The 21,123-nt window shown below is 42.9% G+C and overlaps 1 protein-coding gene across 24 annotated transcripts in view; it reads right to left on the reverse strand.

The window, feature by feature from the left end:
* Window positions 1-21,123, reverse strand: part of LOC129700259 (neuronal PAS domain-containing protein 3) — a 791,362-nt gene that overhangs the window by 725,090 nt on the left and 45,149 nt on the right. For 12 of the 24 annotated variants that reach the window (XR_008724019.1, XR_008724022.1, XR_008724017.1 and 9 more), the window contains one exon: window positions 7,178-7,297. The exons of 9 other annotated variants lie outside the window; for them this stretch is intronic. The gene's annotated coding sequence lies outside the window, so the exon portion shown is untranslated. Of the gene's footprint in view, window positions 1-5,333; window positions 5,401-7,177; window positions 7,298-21,123 lie in introns of all 24 variants that reach the window. 3 more of the 24 variants (XR_008724016.1, XR_008724020.1, XR_008724018.1) reach the window with 1 other exon arrangement.

Here is a 21,123-nt window from a genome sequence, read left to right on the forward strand (position 1 = left end):
CACCTCTCAAAACATGGGTGGGAAGTGTCCCCACCCCCCCCCCCCCCCCCCCCCCCCCCCCCCCACCACGGGATTTCCGCCCATGCACATCTGGGAGATTGCTTATGACTGCCTTCGTGAAGACAGATCCAAAGTACCCGTTCAACTCGTCTGCCATTTCCTTGCTCCCCATAATAAATCTACCTGTTTCTGTCTTCAAGGGTCCTGCTTTGGTCTTAACTAACGTTTTCCTCTTCACATACCTAAAGAAGCTTTTATATTCCTTTATTTTCTTGGCTAGCTTACCGTCGTACCTCATCTTTGCTCCCCGTATTGCCTTTTTAGTTATCTTCTGTTGCTCTTTAAAAGATTCCCAATCCTGGCTTCCTGCTCATCTTTGCCATGTTATACTTCTCTTTTATTTTTATACTGTCCTTGACTTCCCTTGTCAGCCACGGTCGCCCCTTACTCTGCTTATAATCTTTCTTCCTCTTTTCTTCCTGTGTTCCTTCTCTTCTTAAGTGTCATGAACCATATAATCTGTTATTACCAATTGTCTGCTATAACCAAGATATGTATTATAATTTTGTGTAGTTGAAATAAAGGACTGCAGATGATGGTAAATAGGCAAAAGGACTGGAGTGCTGGAGTAACTTAATGGGTCTAGTGTGACCTGGGTGAGGGAGGGTGACTAATTCTCCTCCCCATTCACAGATAGATCTTTCTGACCAAGGTCTCCTCCATTGTCAGAGTGAGGCTAAACGTAAATTAGAGGAACAGCATCTCATATTTCACTTGGGCAGCTTACAGCCCAGTGGTATGAATATGGAATATTGATTTCTCTAACTTCAAGTAACCCCGGCATTCCCTCTCTCTATCCCTCCCCCACCCAAATCGCACTAGCTTCTCGTTTTCACCCAATAAACAGCTAACAATAGCTTTCCTTTATCATCATTACTTTTTTGCATATCTTTCATCACAACATTATCATGTATATCTCTCTTATCCCTAACCAGTCTGAAGAAGGGTCTCAACCCGAAACGTCACACATTCCTTCTCTCCAGAGATGCTACCTGTCGCGCAGTTACTATAGCTTTTTGTGTCTATCTTAGCCATGATATGTATTGTCCACACGAGGCCGAGGCAAGTACGATAAAAGCATTTAAAAGGCATTTTGACACGTAATGAGAATGGGAAATTTTAAAAAGGACTAGACAAAGTGGGACCCGTTGGGTCCCGTCCCTTCAATACGCGGTTGCGGGGGGGAGGGGGTGGCTTGCGGTGTCACTAACACACACTATCCAACACACCCCACCAACACTAACACTAACCACCTCCACACACACTAACCACCCCATTGATATATTAAAATTATTAATTCACTCCTTTTACCCCATCCCCCGCCCTATCCACTCACGCATAGCTCCCAGCTCGCAGGCACGGCAAGAGAGGGAGGGGGGGTAGAGAGGGATACAGAGGCACAGAGAGAGACACAGAGGCGCAGAGGGGGGACGCAGAGGGGGGACGCAGAGGGGGACGCAGAGGGGGACGCAGAGGCACAGAGAGGGAGGGGGGAGGGAGGGGTGGGGGAGAGAGGGGGGTGAGAGGGAGCGTGAGGTGGGCATAGAGGGAGCGTGAGGGGGGCATAGAGGGCATGGGTGACGTTTCGGATCGAGACCCTTCATCTGCACCCTTCATCTCTTCAAGAATTGTCCAATTCTAGGCCACCATTATTTCATCTCCAAACTATGGGCCACACCAAGGCCCTCTGTTTCTTCCTCGAACAGATACCTAACCAATTTTCTTCTACTAACATTCTCCTCTGCCTAGCAGACATTGTCCTCAGTCTCAACAACTTTTCTTTCGACGACTCTCACTTTCTCCAAGTTAAAGGTGTACTCACAACATGGGCACTCACATAGGACCCAGCTATGCCTGCCTTTTTGTTGGTTAACTTGAACAGTCCTTGTTCCAAATGTACACTGGCACCAGCCCTCAACTCTTTCTCAGGTACATTAACAACAGCATTGGAGCTACCTCCTGCATCCATGTAGAAGTTGCTGATTTTGTTAACTTCACCACTAACTTCCACCGTGCCCTTAAATACAAGACGTACACTTTATATACAAACACCTGAACTATCTCCGACAGTTTTCTCCCCTTTCTTGATCTCTTTGTCTCCATCACAGGGGACAGACTACCAACTGGTGTCTACTATAAACCTACTGTCTCCAACTCATCTGCTCCCAAGATATCCATTTGTAGACATCCGAGATGTCCTCAGTCTTCAGTGAATGTGGCTTCCTTCCGGCTGTCATCGATGGATCGCTCATCCACATTTAAACAATAAGTATAAAGTACCATGGCTATATTTATTTTTCATACTTGGACAAATTTTAAATGGTGCAGACTTAACAGAAAACCAGTTACATCAGTGCAATGGTATTGCTGCGGAGCACGTATTAAGAAAAAGGATTGCAAATTATCTTCACAGCAGCAATGAATTAAATGTTTTTTGTATATAAAGTGTACGTCTTGTTTCCTGTAACCTGATAAGATTTTAGTCTAATAATTGCTTTCAAAATAATCCTGAGGCGAATAGGACTTGTTACTGATAAGCAAATACCTGAGCTCTAGAAATCTAGATTTGCTGTTACAGATGTACCATCATACCATATCTTTGTGGAAGCACCTAGTCACTATTTGCCTCATAATTCCATTGCATTCAACCGTTAAATTCCTGTATTTGCATAGTAGATACAAAGTAAATTTACCATTGAAATTAATCAAATTCTCTCTTTCTCTCTCTTCCTTTAGTTCTCCAACTCAAACCACACACTAAACTGAAAAGCAAAGATATGCAGATGATAGAAATCTGAAATAAGAACAAAAAATTCTTGGAACACTCAATAAATGAGGCTGCGTCTTTTAATAGAATTAACATTTCAGGACAAAGCCCCTTCACCTGAACTGGAAGGAAAATAAGTAAATTATAGGTAGACACAAAATGCTGGAGTAACTCAGCTGGACAGGCAGCATCTCTGCAGAGAAGGCATGGGTGACGTTTCGGATCGAGACCCTTCTTCAGTAAATTATACTCGGGCATGGTTATCTACTGATTTGCTATCTACAGAAGCAGCATACTCGCAAGTTTGGTTCTGGTTGCCGTCTTAATTTAAACATTTGCATACATGAACACATTAAGGAACCAATAGTTATCTATATTGTCTGCATGGTAATCAGTTTCCAGACCATTTGTGTCATGACTCGACATATCATTTACAAATAAATTGATTTCTTATGATATTGCAGACATTTTGGACATCCCATCATTTTTGCATAACATCTTAAGATATCTTGAAATGATTTCAACAAAAATTGAGGTGATTGAGTTGAAATAGCACGTACCCTAATAAGCTTTGAAATGTTTGAGTATTTATTTTGGCCAGATGATACAACCGGTGTGCAAGATATAACACTAAAATTGATAACAACTGTATTTAAAAAGAGTTAACAATAATCATCCGATATAAATAGCGGTAACTACAACAGTAAGAATAAATTCTATTCAACCCATACAATCCCATAAATTGTGTAGTAGAGTGGACTAGTAAGGCAAGAGATTTTAACATCTATATAATTAAAAGTCTCATCTTAGAAACATAGAAAATAGGTGCAGAAGGAGGCCATTCGGCCCTTCGAGGCAGCACCGCCATTCATTGTGATCATGGCTGATCGTCCCCAATCAATAACCCGTGCCTGCCTTCTCCCCATATCCCTTGATTCCACTAGCCCCTAGAGCTCTATCTAACTTGACTACTTCCTGTCTGCACTGTATATTGATTTTAGAAAAAACGCTTCATATATTGCTATGATTTTTTGGCCATTTTACTCAGTCCTCCTCTGCTGAGCAGGCCCCGAGGATTTTTCTCATCGATGAAAAATAAAAAAAGTTGTGAGTGTTTAAAAAACTTGAGGTCCTCTCGCCTGTCAATCACAGCGATGAAGGTAACACCCCTTCCGGGGGTGGGGGGCATGACTATAAAACCCCAGATGCCTGGACGTGACTCAGTCACTCTGCAAGATTGCGAGGGAGAGGCCACGACTCTCATTCTAAGCTGCGAATCAACTGAACTGTGAGTCTGCAATGTACTTGCAATAAATAATTTGTTAGCCCTTAATGACAATGCCATGAGTTGGCCTGCTGTCCTGCCTGTGCTTGAAACTGCAATGCTTTATTACGTCCGACTGTGTTGGTTCAAAAGTCCCGCTCATTTCGTGACTTCCGCTTAGTGGACAGGTCGTGCTGATTGCGTAATTTCCGGTAAGTGCAGAGGTCACGATTGCGGAAGTTCCGCGGACTGCGGAAGCCCCAAAGTGAAGAGGCCGCACTCAACCGTGTGAGTATTCAGGAATGTTTACTGCCATATATATGGTGTGTGTCAGTGAATATGTGTGTATGTGTTTGTGAGTGTATGTGTGCGTGTGCGTGTGTGTGTGTGTGTGTGTGTGTGTGTGTGTGTGTGTGTGTGTGTGTGTGTGTGTGTGTGTGTGTGTGTGTGTGTGTTTGTGAGTGTAAGTGTTTGTGAGTGTTTGTGAGTGTATGTGTATGTGAGTGTATGTGTTTGTGAGTGAGTGCGTGAGTGCGCGTGTGTGAGAGTGGTCTCAGTGGCCCACAATGTCCATACTAGCGCTCTGGAAACCAGTCCCTTCGGCCCACACCATGCTAGCACTCCAGAAAGCCCCCCACTGGCCAGTAATATTGGAATGGTGGAGAGGTGGAATATTGCGTTGGGGGACCAGCCCTTCCGTGTGAAGCTGGGACCCAACGGGTCCCATTTAGTCTAGTAAATATTATAAGATACAAAGTGCTGGAGTAACTCAATGGGTCAGACAGCATCTCTGGAGAACATGGACAGGTGACGTTTCAGGTCGGGACCCATTAATAGGGTGATAAATAGGAGGGCCTGATCTCCTGCTTTATCAAGCCCTACAGTATATCACTCTAGGACTGGATCAAGTTTAGCAGTATGATAAATTGTATTACCAGATCAATAGAGTACGTGTAAGTAATGGGTTAAATATTTGCAAACAGTCACATTGTTTGTTCTGCCTGAATAAGCTAAACTTGCAAAATTAGAAGCTGTATGGCAAGAGAGATCAGGCAAAGGAATAAAACAAGATACAATACAAGGTGATCACGGTCCAAATTACGTAGATTGTGGTTAATGATTGGCCATGAGCCAAGGATAGGAGTCTGGCAACCAAATACAAGGAGACAAGCCCGCAAAGGTTGGGATTTCACATTCAGGCTGGGTTGTTAGCGATGCCCAGGAGACAACAAGTAAGACTACCTGCTCACTTAGATTTGGAATCCCTCGGGCTTTGTTAGGTATCTGCCTTGTTTGCATGAGTAATCTTCTAAGAGAGTGTGGAAAAGAATAAAATAAATTCCAAAATCATCATCAATGTTTATGAACTTTATGTGGCAATACAGCAAGTCCTGAGAATGTTGTGTTTAACCATCATGGTGTTCTAGGCAAACCATACTTCCCATCCCATTCCACCTACATCCCTCCTCTTCCCTCGAGCTTTACATTTAATTCCTCGATCGAACCTCTTCTCTCCTTATCATCACCTTATTGTCATTAGTCCCCTTTTGTCACCGTTTTGTCTCCCTTTCTTCGCTAGCCTTTATCCACCCATCTACCAAATTCAAATAGTCGAAAATATATTTATTTTTACATGTAACAAACTTTTAGACTATAAACTGAAGCAATCTCAGATGGAGAAAATTGCCAAATGTGGATATTCTAAGTGACAGCATTTGCCAAGAAAAAGCAAGAGTTACATTTTTCTTGTCAGATGCCTTCTTTCGAAAAAGAAGACTACAAAAGAAGAGCGAAAAATACTATAAAAAGTTGTGACCACTGCCCAGTCCATCACCGGCTTTGACCTCCCCACCGTCGATGGGATCTATCGTAGTCGCTGCCTCAAAAAGGCAGCCAAATTCATCAAGGACCCACACCATCCTGGCCATACACTTAGCTCACCACTGCCATCAGGAAGAAAGTACAGGAGCCTGAAGACTGTAACGTCCAGGTTCAGGAACAGTCTCTTCCCTACAGCCATCAGGCTATTAAACACAACGAATAAGCTATGAGCACTGAACTGTAAAAGATTATATTATTATTTGTTATTTGCACTATATTTGTTGTTTATTGAACTTTTTCTTCTTTTCCCGTTATGTACAATGTTTACATATTCACATATTCTATTGTGCTGCAGCATGTAAGAATTTCATTGTCACTCTTGACTCTTTCAAAAGTGTCCCAAATGTCATACACAATAAACTGTTTGCTTCAGATGTTTAAGAAATATTTGTTGTTTTTGAAATGTATTCTGAGGTGTTCAATTATTTGTTAGTTACAAAGACTGAAAAAGACCACTCTGCACATTGGTATAATCTTAACATTATAGAACATTTATTACTCATATCTCACTAACAGCAATTATTGAGTCCTAGAGTTGAGCCTAGAATATGTCATCAGATTTCAAGATGAAACACATTAGAATTGAATAGTACATAAAGGAAAAATAAAAAAATAAGATGTTGAGTGTTGCTGTAAAGATTAATTTCAGGATCAGTATTCCACAGATTTGGAGGGTGAAGTGAAGGGGGTGGTGTGATGAAGGGAGACTTCAGACCATGGATAAAATTGCAGCAATTTCAGAGCCTTGGATGATGTATTGTGGGTTGTGGAGGCAGCAGACAAAAAGGTAATTGACAGCCAGCAAACAGCAATATAGCCATGCTCTTGAAAGACTAGACTGTCCAGAGAGTACCAGATGATCTCAATGAGTCATAGTCATACAGCATGGAAACAGGCCTTCGGCCCAACTTGCCCACACTGACCAACATACATCTATGTTCATCCCATCTATTTGCATTTGCCCCATATCCCTCTGAACCTATCCTATCCATGTACCTGTCCAAATGTTTCTTAAACGTTGCGATAGTATCTGCCTCAACTACCTCCGCTCATTCCACATACCTATCACCATTTGAGTTAAAAAATTGCCCCTCTTTCTCCCCTCATTATAAATCTATGTCCTCTGGTTCTTGATTACCCTACTCTGGATGAAAGACTCACTAAGAATGAAGAAAAAATATTTGCTGCCTGGAGTCACAACTCACATAAAATGATGATGATTATGGCGTTTAGAGACATCGTCTCAGCTCCAGCAAATAACAGCAAATGGTTCAAAGGGAACTGTCCATGGTCCAATCATCTTCATATTTTCTCCAAAATAAGATCTGAAAGAGGGATCACAAGAGAGACTAGAGATGTTAGAATCAGGAACAAAAAACAAACTGAAGAACTCACTGGGTCTGCTATTCATTCCTCCCTTATATGTTTCCACTTATCACTTATCAGATTACAATATCTGCAGCTTCTTGTGTTTCCACTTGTCACCATACGACCTTTGTCTCTACTTCCACCGTTCCCACTCCCCACCTTGCTTTATCAGCCAACTTTTTGCTCTCTCCTTATGTAGCAGCCTAGCACCGACCAGCCACTGTCTCCCAGCCACTGCAGCCTGTCAGCTCCTGCCACACTCCTTCCACTCACTTCTTTATATAGGCCATCTCCTCTTCACTCTTGGTCCATGTAAATGACGCAGTCATTCTCACAAACATGGTACAACAGAATTTTATTAAAGAACACTTACAGTACTCAATAGCATGTTTTTTTCAGCTGTGCAGCAGCAAACAGACTAATAGCACAAGCTGGGTTATGGTAATATGAACCGTGTAGTGGGCAGAGCTTCTAATAATAAAGCTCTACAATTGGTTCATGTGGAGACCCGTGGGGTAAACATGGCGAAGCCGGCGAGCGGGGCGCCGAACGTTGTGGTGAGGACGAAGGGCACGGCCAGTGGCTGATCTGCAGCAGCAGAGCGCGAGGGAAGAGACAGTCCGACAGTAGAAGGGTATGTCAGACGCGTGGCTTCTGGATACGAGACCGCAGGAAGTGGTTCCTTCACAGGAAGGAAATGTTGACGGTTGCATCTGTAAAGGCCGCCGTCGGCGCTCACCAGGTATGAGCGCAGCTCCTTGGCAGGGCTGTGAATGTGACCCAAACGGCCATAGCCCTTGTCGGTCTGAAGGCGAATAACTTGCCCACTGGAGAAAGGTTTAAGTAGTTTGCTGGACTTGTCGAAAGATTTCTTCTGTGCATCGCGTTTCAGTTGGAGTTGTTTCTGGATGAAAGGAGGTGAACGGACCTGTGGCTGCAACAGCTGCTGGGGCATGGGCAAGGCAGCACGAGTCTGCCGAGACATCAGGTGTTGGGCTGGAGACCCCAGTATTGGGTTACGGGCGATGTGCCTTAAATTATGCAGATCCAAGAATACTTCGGATTTGGCAATGTGTGAGCGCTCCATTAATTGTTTGGCGCTACGGACCATCCGTTCTGCGAGTCCGTTGGAATGTGGAAATTCAGGACTGCTGGTGACATGGCGAAAATCCCACCGTTGAGAAAAGTTTTTGAAACACTGACTGGTGAACTGACTGCTGTTATCAGACAGGAGACGTGCAGGGGCGCCGTGAACGGAGAAGTGGCGTGACAGCTTTTGGATGACTGCGTCGGATGTGATGTTTAGGAGTAGGTCAATTTCGAACCAGCCCGAATACGTGTCAACGAGAACCAGATGGTGTTTTCCCACGCCACTCGAAAATGTCGGTAGATCGTGGACCACGGCAGAGGAGGAACAGGGTGTGAGAGCAAGGGTTGTTTCTGTTGGTGTGGCGTCAGGCTGTTGCAGACAGCGCAGGCTTCGACTTGTTCACGTATATATTCGGTCATACCAGGCCAGTAAAACATGCTCTTTGCTCGTTGTAGGGTTGCTTCCACACCGGGGTGGCCCATGTGGACGGCAAGTAGTTGTCTTGAAGAACAGCTGGGATGACTGCTTTGTGAACCTTGATTATGACCCCGTCCTGTAGCACCAGTTCGTCGCGAACCATGTGACATGAGCCACGCCGGATGACTGATGACAGTAGTTGTAGAGTTTTATCTGCAGCCGTTTGCTCTGCCAGGCTGCTTCAGCATTCAGTAGGTACGTACGACACCATAATTACCATGAACTGGTCTTGTTCTGAGAGCTGTTGTTCGCAGGTTTTGCATGGGGCTCTTGATAGCGTGTCGGCTATGTGCATGTCCTTGCCCTTTTTGTAGACTATAGCAAAATCGAAACACTGTAACTGCATCATCATCCGCTGCAGACGGGCCGGAGCGGCATGAATGGGTTTGTTCAGAATGGTGACTAGCGGCTGGTGGTCTGTTTCCACGATCACGGACTTGCCAAAAATAAAGTCTTTGAATGGCGTGCAGGCAAAAACCACAGCAAGCAATGCCTTTTCGATCTGGGGATAACGTTGTTGAGTCTCAGACAGGGTGCGGGAAGCGTAAGCAACAGGTCTGCAGTCACCTTCGGTGGAAGTCTGTAGGTAAGCAGCACCGTTCATATTGGGATACATCACATGTGAGCGTCACCGGCAACTTCAAAACAAAGTAGGCAAGGGTTGGAGCACTGGCCAGTTGCAACTTAAGGATTTCAAAGGCTGTCTGGTGCTGTGGGTACCAGGACCAGGCAGTGTCCTTGTGAGTCAGTTCCCGCAGGGAGGCAGATATATCGCTGAGGTAGGGAATTAATTTCCCCAAGTAGTTGACCATTCCCAGGAATCTCTGTAAACTAATAACGTCAGTGGGAACTTGCATCTCGTTGATGGCAGTGGTCTTGGAGGGGCCATCACTGGTGAAGACGTACCGATATAGTTGACTTCTATGACACAAAATTTGCATTTTAGAGGGTTGAGCCTGCGATGGATGTCTTTAATATGGTCTAGTATATTTTTCTTAATTGGCATCTTGTTCAGCCGTGTTGCGTCCGGCAACGAGAATATGATCGACAATGATGGCCCGCAAATAATTGATCCATTGTGCGTTGGAAAACTTCGCTAGTAGAGTTGATGCCAAAAGGCAGCCGTAGGAATTTATAACGGCCGAAGGGGGTGCCGAACATGGTGAGATTGGACCAGTCAAGGTCCAGCGGGATCTGCCAAAACAAACTTTTAGCATCCAGAACAGAGAACACGGATGCACTGCCTATCTGAGCAGCAACTTCCTCTACTGTACGCATCGGGTAGTGTGGGCATTTCATTGCTGTGTTTTGATCTCAGGGTTTGATGCAGATTCGGATTTATTCCTCTTTCTTCTTTGTTGCAACCACCATGGTGGAAACCGTCAGACGGGTCAGTGACAGTAGCAATGACATCCAGGGACACCATCCACTGGAGCTCATTGTATACTCTGTCGTGCATAACATGCGGAATACGGTGTGGTGCTCGGACCACAGGTAGGACGTTTGGATCAGTGGCGATGTTGTACTTGATGGGCAGCTTTCCAAGCTTGTCGTCAAATAGTTCTTTGTATTGTGAAAGTATCTGCTGAGTGGAGCCCTCAGTGGGAGAGATTTCATGCACAGCAGGCCCAAAAGTAACCAGTACTAGATCCTGGCATGCGTTAATGCCAAGAAGAGTTGCAGAATTCCCACTGACAATGAAAAACTTCAGATTGTGGGCTTGTGACTCCAGGCGGCAATTCAGTTCAGTTTCTCCAAGTGAGAGCAGTTCCCCTCCCCCATAGGCTTGCAAAGTGGCCATAGTGTTTGTAATACGTTCGACATTACGGATTTGTTTAAATTCAGATAAAGACATGACATTGCATTTAGCACCAGTATCTATCTTTGCAACGGTGATGTTAATGTTAACAAACAGAGAGAGTTCCGGGTCAAGTTGCTTGTTAGTGGAAGCAAACAGCGAGTTGATGCCTGGACTGTTATCTTCGTGCTCTTGGAGGCGAGCAGGGGATGGCGCCGCTTCCAGCTCCTGGAATTCGTTATCAGTAGGTTCATGTTTTAACAGGTGCACAGATTGCTTTGGGAATGAACGAGCGATGCGTGAGCGATAGCATTTCATGAAGTGGTTCATCTTCTTATAGTCGTGGCAAATTTTTCCGTAAGCAACGCAGAATTCGCGACCTGGAGCGTGGAAGCCGTCACAGTTAGAGCACCGTTCGATAGATCTGTGAGGCTGTCGAGGTGGTGTGTGGGGTTGTGAACGCCGGTTGCATTAGGAGGTGTCGGTAGCATTGACACTGTATGAGGAGCGTGGCCCAGAGCCCAAAGACTTTGTGTGAAAACTAGTTAGTTCAGCAATCCTGCAAGTATGTTCAGCTCAGACCAATGTAAGTTCTGTATCGCGGAGCAGTTCGTCTCATACCTTATCACTAAGCAGGCCTCCTACCAGTTTGTCGCGGATGAGATCCTCACACAAATCCCCGAAATGGCAGCGTGCAGCCATGTGTTTTAAATCACTGATGAAATTTTTAACAGGTTCTCCTTGCTGTTGGTAGCGAGCAAAAAACTTAGTAGGTTCAATTATGGAGTAACGAAGGTCACACAGCTGTCTGAACTTAGCGAGTAAGACTGCAGGGTCATCAATAGTTTCAGCAGGCACTACAATCTGGTTGTTGTGATCCAAAACTGCATAGTCGAAACGCTCAGCGGGCTTCATTGCTTCAGGGCCAGTGACATTGAGTAGTGTAGAAGCATGCACGTCTGGTGCAGCGTTGCAATGAGCAGCATGAATGTAATGGTTGTAATCGTGCTCAAAAACGCGCCAACGTTCAGCGATGTCCGAGTCAAAGATCAGTGGGTCTGAACGGCAAAGCGAGCTGGCCATGGCAGTAATAGTGAATAGACAAGAACAAAGGGGACAAAATAAAAACTGATATACTTAATCACGGAGTGGGTTACGATCCCACTTCTGACACCGTGTAAATGACCCAGTCATTCTCACAAACATGGTACAACAGAATTTTATTAAAGAACACCTACAGTACTCAACAGCATGTTGTTTCAGCTGTATAGCAGCAAACAGCCTAATAGTACAAACTGGGTTATGATAATATGAACCGTGTAGTGGGCCGAGCTTCTAATAATAAAGCACTACAATTGGTTAGTGTGGAGTAACCAATCTATAGTCCAGATGCAGGATCTTGACCCAAAACATCAATTATTCCCTTTGCGTCCACATGCTGCTTGACCCACTGAGTTCGTCCAGCAGCTTCTTTTTTGCTTCTGAAAGAGGGGTGGTTTACTAATGTTGAATATCATTTATAACAGTTAATGAGGAAAGTTTGTGTCAGGAAATATGTAGAAACAAGGAAATGCAAATGTTTTTGTTACTTTTATTTTTTTAAGAAGATACAACGCAAAATAAGGGCCCTTTGGCCGACCGAGTCCGCGCCGACTGGCGACCCCCAAAACCGGAGACAATTTTACTGAAGCGAATTAACTTACAAACCTGCACGTCATAAGAGTGTGGGAGGACCCAGAAAAAACTACATGCGGTCATAGGGAGAATGTACAAACCCCGTACAGACAGCACTCATAATCCAGTTCCATCCTCTCTGGGGTCTGATCTTCGGGGAATGGGCAGGGGCTGGCTCGGTGGCTTCCCCACTACAAGCCGCAGCCTGCCAGGCCTTTGTGGGTCCAGCCATAGCCTGCCAGGAGCTTCTATCTATGCTTGCTTACACATAGTTTAAACCTGTGACTTGTGGTCTTTCTCTGTCAGTTGAACTGGAATAATCCATCATAAATACACCTTTTAATTATTTTATGCTTCTATCAGAATATGGAATTCCTTTTATGCCCGTCCCACTTAGACGACTACAGGCGACTAGGCTGCCGCCACATGGTCACCAAGGTGTCGCCAGTATAATCTCCTCAGTCGCCCAAAGAATCGTAGCGTTTTTCTGGTCACCGCTGGATTTTGAAATGTTCAAAACGACAGTCAGCGACAGTTGGCTTGACGTCAATGAGAGTAGCCTGACGTAGGTGCTGTTGTAGGTTGTAGCCAGGATGACGTAGGTTGTCGCCAGGATGACGTAGGTTGTCGCTGGTGCTGACTTTGGTGAATTCCATTGGCGACTACCGATGTCAACCGGCAACAGGTGCCGGCGACTGAATTGTCTTATCTTGTCGTAGCTTGTCGCGGGTGGACCTAGGTTGTTGTAGGTGTGGTCGTAGGTGGACGTGCTAATGGGGCACCGGTTGTCGGTAGCTTGACTAGGTGGTAGGTTGTTGTAGACATTGTCATTGACATTGTCGTAGGGGGGGTCCATTCGCCGGTTTTTCGGCGACCTACTCCGACTATGACTGTTGCTGGCAATCGCCTAAGTGGGACAGGCCCATTACTTTCCTTTTACTTTCAATTCAGTGGAACATAAAACACTCTCATTTTGGTGTGGGCCTAATCAGTTGTCAAGATAAATGCATTTAGCAGTGAAACATGTAAATTAAAATCTAGATACACATCACCTTCCAAGGAATGCACGTTCCACATTTAGAAGTAGCAATCCAGAAAGAGATTGAAAAATAGCACATTAGGCTTGCAATAGCACTGTTAGGTACTTGTGTTCTTTAGCAAACGAAATAGTCTATCCCTACACAATCTGGCTTACATATGTGACTCTATACCAAAAGCAAGTAATTTTTTTCAAATGCCCATTAAAATTTGTCTAAAACTCCTTGTTTGCAACATTTAAAAAATAATAAACAGACCACTGGCATTACACTCAGATGTCGCAATGCATAAGTTATTGGAAGCATGCTTTCATCTTCAGATGACGTTGAGGTGTTCGTGTGCTTCCTTAACCATAGCATCAATGTTCAAAACATGAAATATTGGAGTAACCCAGCCAATCAAGTAACCTCCATGGAGGGAATGAGTAGGCAACATAATTAGACTGCTTCTTCATACAGTTCTTCACACAATGTGGTTGGTACAGGCCAAATTGTTGGTGATATTTACACCTAGGAGCTTGAAGGTCTTGACCATATCCACCTCACCACCAGATATATAATCCACCCTCCCTCCTGAAGTCTATGACCAGCTCCTTCGTTTTGCTGGCATTGAGGAAGCACTATGATGGGAAAAAACAATTTCACTTTGTTCTCACCGATCAACGATATGAATTCAATGATTCTGAAATGAGTGATGGGCATACTGATGGGCATTTGGTTAGTCCACAGATGACATGTGGGAGTGGTTTAAAGGCCAGCTGATCAAAGTGCAGGATCAACATATTCCAATAAAGAGGAGGGGATAAGGAAGGCATGGTAAGGGAACCATGAGTGACCAAGAAGATTATAAACTGAGTCAGGAAGAAAAAGGAAGCCTATGTCAGGTTTAAGAAGATGAAATCAGACAGGCTTATGAAGAATATAATGTGAGTAAAAAAGAACTCAAGCGGGCAACTAGGCCATGATATGTTTTGATGAGTCAGATTCAGGAAAATGCCAAGGCTTTTTATACTAATGTTTAAAACAAGAGGGTGACCAAGGATAAATGGGGGAATCAATGCTTGGAGTCGGAGGATGTAGGTTAGGTACTAAACAAGTAGTTTCCATCTGTATTCACCGAGGAGAAGGACTTGGACAACAGCGAGATCAGTAAGAATACAAATATACTAGGGCATTTTGAGATTATTGAGGAGGTGGCACACACGGATTTTCGTTGGGCTTTTGATAAGGTCCCTCCATGGTGATGATCCAGAAGATTAAGATGTACGGGATTCACAATGAATTTGAATTCAGAACTGGCTTATTCCATAGAAGGCTGTGGTGGAAGCTGGAGGTGTGACCAGTGGAGTTCCACAGGGATCTTTGCTCTTTGTGATGTATACTGTATATATATGACCTGGACATAAATATAGGTGTCGATGAGCAAGTTTGCTGATGACACTAAATTAGGAAGAGTTACAGTGAGGAAGGCTGTCTGAAAATACAGCGGAATATAGATCAGCTGCAGAAATGGTGAGATGTTGCACTTTGGGAGGTTAAATGTAAGGGGAAAGTAGAAAGTTAATGGCAAGATCCTTGAGCATTGATGTGCAGAGGGATCTTAGAGTCCAAGTTCATAGCCCACTGAAGGTGGCAGCACACGTAGCTAGGGTGGTAAAGAAGGCATATGTTATGCTTGCCTTAATTGCTCGAAGCACTGAATATAAGAGTCAGGAACTCATGATACAGATCTATATGATTTTGGTTAGGCTGCACTTGGAGTATTACGTACAGTTCATGTCACCCCAGTACAGGAAAGATGTGGAGGCTTTGGAGAGGGTGCAACAAAGGTTTATCAGAATGCTGCCCAGATAGAGGGTTTCAACTACAGAGAGAGGTTGGATAGACTTGGATTAACTTCTCTGGAATGTCAGAAGTTGAAGGGAGATGTAGAAGTATATAAAATTATGAGAGGCATAGATAGGATTGATAGAACCTTTTCTTCCAGGGTGGAAATATCCAACACTAGATGGTATTGGTATAAGGTGCAGGGGGGAAAGTTTAATGGATATGTGCAGGGCAAGTTCTTTTAATACGGAGAATAGTGGGGGGCTGGTAAGCATTACCAAAATGGTGGAGGAGGCAGATAGTGACGTTTAAGAGGCTTTTAGATAGGCACATGGAAGTGCATGGATTAGAGGGATATGGATCATTTACAGGCACATGAGATCAGTTTATCTTGGCATCATGTTCAGCACAAACATTGTGGGCTGAAGCACCCATTCCTGCACTTTAGTGTTCTATGTTCTATACTATCCCATTAGAGATGAGGTCCTGTCTTTGCATTGAAGATGCACATCGCTGTATTCTGTGCCACTGCCATGATGGTAAAGATGGATTCATAGCATATGTATAGGTACAACATAAGGTACAAGAATTGCAATCTGTAAACCTGTAGCCTAACATTTATTTCTGTACTCAGTGGATCAAAGTTCCTTCAGCAATTTATTTTTTGCTCAATATTACTGCACCTTCGGTCCCCAGTGTGGCCCTCACTCAATGATTCAAAGAGGCGAATCAAATGCAACTGCCATGCCCAGTGACGAATAGTATTGAACAGTTAAAGGCAAAGAAAAACTGGATCTTTGAACAACAGTATCTCAATAACAGCAGAGTGCAACATGTAAATACAAAACACAAGGCTAACATGTTGCAACCATGTTCAGCCATAAATCCAAAATGATTACTCAAATTCAACCTCCTTTGGTTCCCAAATTGAAGGATTCAGTTTTAAACAAAATTGATTCCTCCCATGATTTCAAGAAATGTCAGGGCTACAGCAAAAACGCATAGTCAAAGTCATAGAGATACAGCATGGAAACAGGACCATTGACCCACAGATTCCATGTTAATCTGGGTTAGATTTACACTAATCTAATCCAATTTTATTTTCTCCATATTGCTGTCAATTTCCCCCAGATTCTACCATGTGCCTACAGTCAAGAGGCAATTTACACAGGCCAATTAACTTACCAACCCTCACATCTTTAGAATGTGGACGAAAAACAAGAGCACCAGGAGGAAACCCATATAATCATAATAACCCATGTAACCACAGGAAGAATTCCACAGTCAGCACCCATGATCAAGATTGAACCCAGGTGCTGTGACATAGCAGCTCTACAAACTGTGCCACTGAGCCAAACAATGTTTGAACTACAGTGTTTCCACCATAACCATGTTTCTATTCACATGTACCCTGTGCAACTACAACACAAGCACCTATCCTACGATTTTAAATTGTTCCATGAAATGAAATTTGCACAAACCAAAGATCAAATCCAATCTGAATAATTATCATCCCATCAATCTACTCTCCATCATCAACAAATGATGAGACGATCAAATTATATTGACTCATTGGTAATCTGCTTCTTTTTATTCAAATTGGGTTCTGCTAGAGCTATTTAGCTCCAGGCCTCATCATAGTTCTGTTCCTAAAGTGGGCCAAAAAGCTGAATCATACAAATCTGGTTACACTGATCCTACAAGGAAGGTGTTTGTAGTTGAAAGTCTATTAACAGTCTCAGGCTATTAATACACATGTTTTTCAAGGGTAACTAACATGGGTCAGTTGCTTCAATGGAAGCGGGAATGTTTGCTGATGATTGCTTGATGTTTAATTCTAATATTTTGAATAATGAAGCAATCGTACCTCCAAGCAGACAGGTCTGGACAACATTCAGACTTCGGCTGAGAAGTAATTAGAAATACTTGTGCTCCATATATGCAAAGCAATAATCATTTCCAACTAGAGTCTACCTGCCTTTCTTCTGTACAGCAAGTTAAGGCAAACGTTGGTTTATAAAAAAAGACACAAAGTGCTATAGTAAGTCAGCGAGTCAGCAGCATCCCTGGAGACCATGGATAGGTGATGTTTTGGGTCGGGAGCCTTCTTCAGACCAAACAGCAGGAATCACAGAGGGGGTGCAGTGAGAGAGGGTCTCACAGAAATCCCATCAGAGAGAAAACTTCTTCGAAGTTAGCATACCTTCAGGAGATTTCAGTGAAGCAAAATGTAGAAACAAGGAACAGCAGATTTACAAAATAATACACAAAGTGCTGGAGTAACTCAACAGGGCAGGCATGGACATGGACAGATGACATTTCGGGGGGACCCTTCTTCCAATCACTGTGCCTCTTCTGTATGCATTGCCAAATCAGCAAAATGAAAATTCTGATATCACCAATAATAAGAAACATAACTGGAGCAGATAATTATTTCCTTCAAGAGGAAGTAAATTACATGCTTCGTATAGTGTGGTGAAAAGAGCTGTACATGGTAGTGCAACTATGGTCTAACCAATGTTTGATAAAGTTGTACCATAACCTACTCATATATTCTGTGCCCTCGCCCTCGCTTATGAAGACAAGTAATTCCTATGCTTCCACCACTTTGTGCCATACGTATTCAAGGTGATAACAACTTCCAATGGGAATCTAACTGGCTCTCCCCTCTGCCTTACTTACCGCTTCCCAGCATATTTTTTCCAAGGGCCAGAGGGAAATCTTCAATGAAAGGATTTTCATCCACACTAAATGTAATATTAAATGAAATTGGGCTGAATTTGGGATCCAGTCTAAGAGATGTCGAATGACAGAAAATCCCCAGGCAATCATAGATAGAAATGTCAAGGCTGGCATTGATAAATGAATCAGACAGGTGATAGCATCAGGGTTGAAACTAGGGTGCGGATAGCTTTTGGAGTTGAATGGTGTTGTCATATCGGGATGCCTTACTGGGCAGTGGGAGTTAAAAGGATCATGTCTAGAGATGGAAACTTATCTTAGACAGGGGAATTTGAGCAAGTACTTGAGCAAGTGCAAGCATGTACACTTTCCAGGTGTAGATGGGTTCCTTGCGTATTTACGATTACAGAAGGAAAATTGAGGACTGTGTAATAGTTGATAAGTCCCTGATTTTTCATTACATTTCATTACTCCTCTCAAAATGAATCAAGTAACACACAAAAAGAGAGTGATACATGATCCTATTTCTAGGTGGATGCTTTTCTTCAGCATTATTATAATTTGACAAGTTATGGAAACTATTTTGAATTGTATTTTGGGATTTTCAGATATGAAATTACAGTTTCAATGTAATTCCACATCACAAAACCAGGATACAGTACTGCTGGTAGGTATTTCATAAAAGGTAATCTACAGGATGAATGCCTTCGCAGTACTACCTGAGAAAGAAACATGGTTGTAGTCAATGGAATACTCTCTACTTATTTTGATGTATACATCTCCAACAACACAAAAACAAGGACTTCAAATTGGTTACAAATGACTAGGCTCAAACTAGCTGACTGGACTTAAAATTGTCTTTGTTTCTGGTACATTGCTTTGCAAATAAATTGTTTCACAAACTCAATTTTTCTCCAACGCTGTTAATTATATTGAAATGAATATATAAAATTAGGTACTGATAGCAGCAGTGGAAGCTTTATTGCACCATTATTTTGAAGGACAAAAATGATTTCAAGTCAGACCTGACAGGTTTTACAGCTAGTTCATTCTGATCTCAGGAAAAAGAGAATGCAAGGATATTGAATCCTAGCATTTCAATATGGAAGTGATTTGCAACTTTATTTAATTTTGGTTTTCTTTCCCTCCATTTGACTTTCAAACCAGAACATGGGTGTGACTATTGACTCTTGAATCCCTTCTCACCGCCTGCTTGTATTAACTGGACAGATGAAAACATCTAATAACATCTCATAACTATAACTTACTTAGTTGACTCTAAAGCTCCTTACATTTAGGAATCTTTCTTTAGCAATACCATGACAGCGTGTGGATACAACATGGAGGAAATTCAAGTTGGAATAACTGTCCACAGTAATAAGCATTGCCAAATTCAGTAAGATCCACACAGAAATTAGGGTCTGAAATTCAGTTTTAGAATCTGTTATTTCATATTACACAGCTGAATATTGGTTATAAAATAATTTAAAGAAAAAGAAACTACATATCACATTATTAGAATTACAATATCCAAGAGGTTGTGTCGTTGCTCCATTTCTCAAAAAAGAAGTAATAAAGAATACATGCCTACAATTTAGGATTTTGCTTTTTGAGTAAGTTGATAATCTCTGAGAATGCAGTTTTTTTAATTTCCTAAAAATATAGACTCAGTGTAACATAATTATGAATATGTCTGAAATTATTGAAGCATAAATTTCAGAACCTTTATGTGAGGGTTTGACTGGAACTATTTTATTTTATTTTTTAAATGATGTGTGATTAGGCAAGATGTTTCTATTCACTGATATATCAAAACAGTCATACTTCATCGAACATTTGAGGGTGATTAAGTTTTAGGTTTATTTCTGTTGAAGAATGGTCAACATATGAAACAACATTCAGAATTTGCAATGGGGAAATCTGCAAAAAACATGATATATATGTTCAGAATATCAAATGGATCTGAGACCTCTTGCAGCTTACCTGATTGCCAAATAAATTTTAGAGAGTTTATATCAACTTTATATTGGGATTTATGGTTTTGGTTATTGTAGAAGATGTGGAGAAGAAGGTAGGCAAGTACCCTGTACATAGAAATGAGTTCAGTCAAGAAATGGAATAAGCACAAGCCTCCTGGATTTTGTCATCAAATGAATGTAAAATGCAATTTACTTTTAGAATCATACTGCATGGAAACAGACCCTTTGGTCCAACTAGCCCATGCCAACCAAGATGTCCCAACTGCCCATGTTGGGTCAATATCCCTCTAAATCTCTCCTATCAATGTATCTGTCCAAATGCCTTTTAAATGTCGAAACGAGGGAGTGGGGAGGTGAGAGGTTACGTAAAATTGGAGAATCCCATGTTCATAGCGTAGGGTTGTAAGCTACCCAAGCAAAAAATGAGGTGCTGCTCCTCCAGTTTGTGTGCGGCCTCACTCTGCCAATGGACGATATTGTGTGACTTACGCCCCAACGGTATGAAAGTCCTAGCCTGCCCAATCTCTCAGGCCCTCAAGTCCTGGCAACATACTCATAAATTCTTTCTGCATTTTTTTCCAGCTTATCAGCATCCTTCCTATAGCAGGGTGACTAAACTGAACATAATTTCCAAATGTGGATTCACCAATGTCTTGTACAAATGTAACATAATATCACAACTTCTATACTTAATACCCTGACTGATGATGCCAATCTATCGAAAGCCTTCTTGACCACCTTATCTACCTGTGACGCCACTTTCAAGGAACAATGGGACCCTTCTTGAGGAAATTCACGTCTCCAATTCATTTAAAGAAGGGCCCTGACCCAAAATGACAACTATGCTTTTTCTCCCAAATGCTGCCTAACCCGTTGAGTTACTCCAGCACTATCTCTAGTATAAGCTAGCGACTGTGGTTCATTATTTCCACATTTTGGCTTACTCCACTGCAAAATCTCCTGAAGTTGGGCCCACTTTGAAGAAGTTCTCTTTCTCTCTCCACCGAGAGTTCTGCAAGACCCTCTCTCACTGCTCTGCCTCTGTGATTCTCGCCTCCAGCTTTCCACCCACCACTCCCCCACCCCCTACTTTCAGAATGAAGATGGGTGCCGACCCGAAACATCACGTATCTTTTTTCTCCTGAGATGATGCCCGACTCACTGAGTTAAGGGCCTGTCCCACTTGGGCGTCATTAGCGCGTCACGTAGATGGCGCGCG

The sequence above is a fragment of the Leucoraja erinacea genome, chromosome 9 (genome assembly GCF_028641065.1).
Source record: "Leucoraja erinacea ecotype New England chromosome 9, Leri_hhj_1, whole genome shotgun sequence".
NCBI classification, from domain to species: domain Eukaryota; kingdom Metazoa; phylum Chordata; class Chondrichthyes; order Rajiformes; family Rajidae; genus Leucoraja; species Leucoraja erinaceus.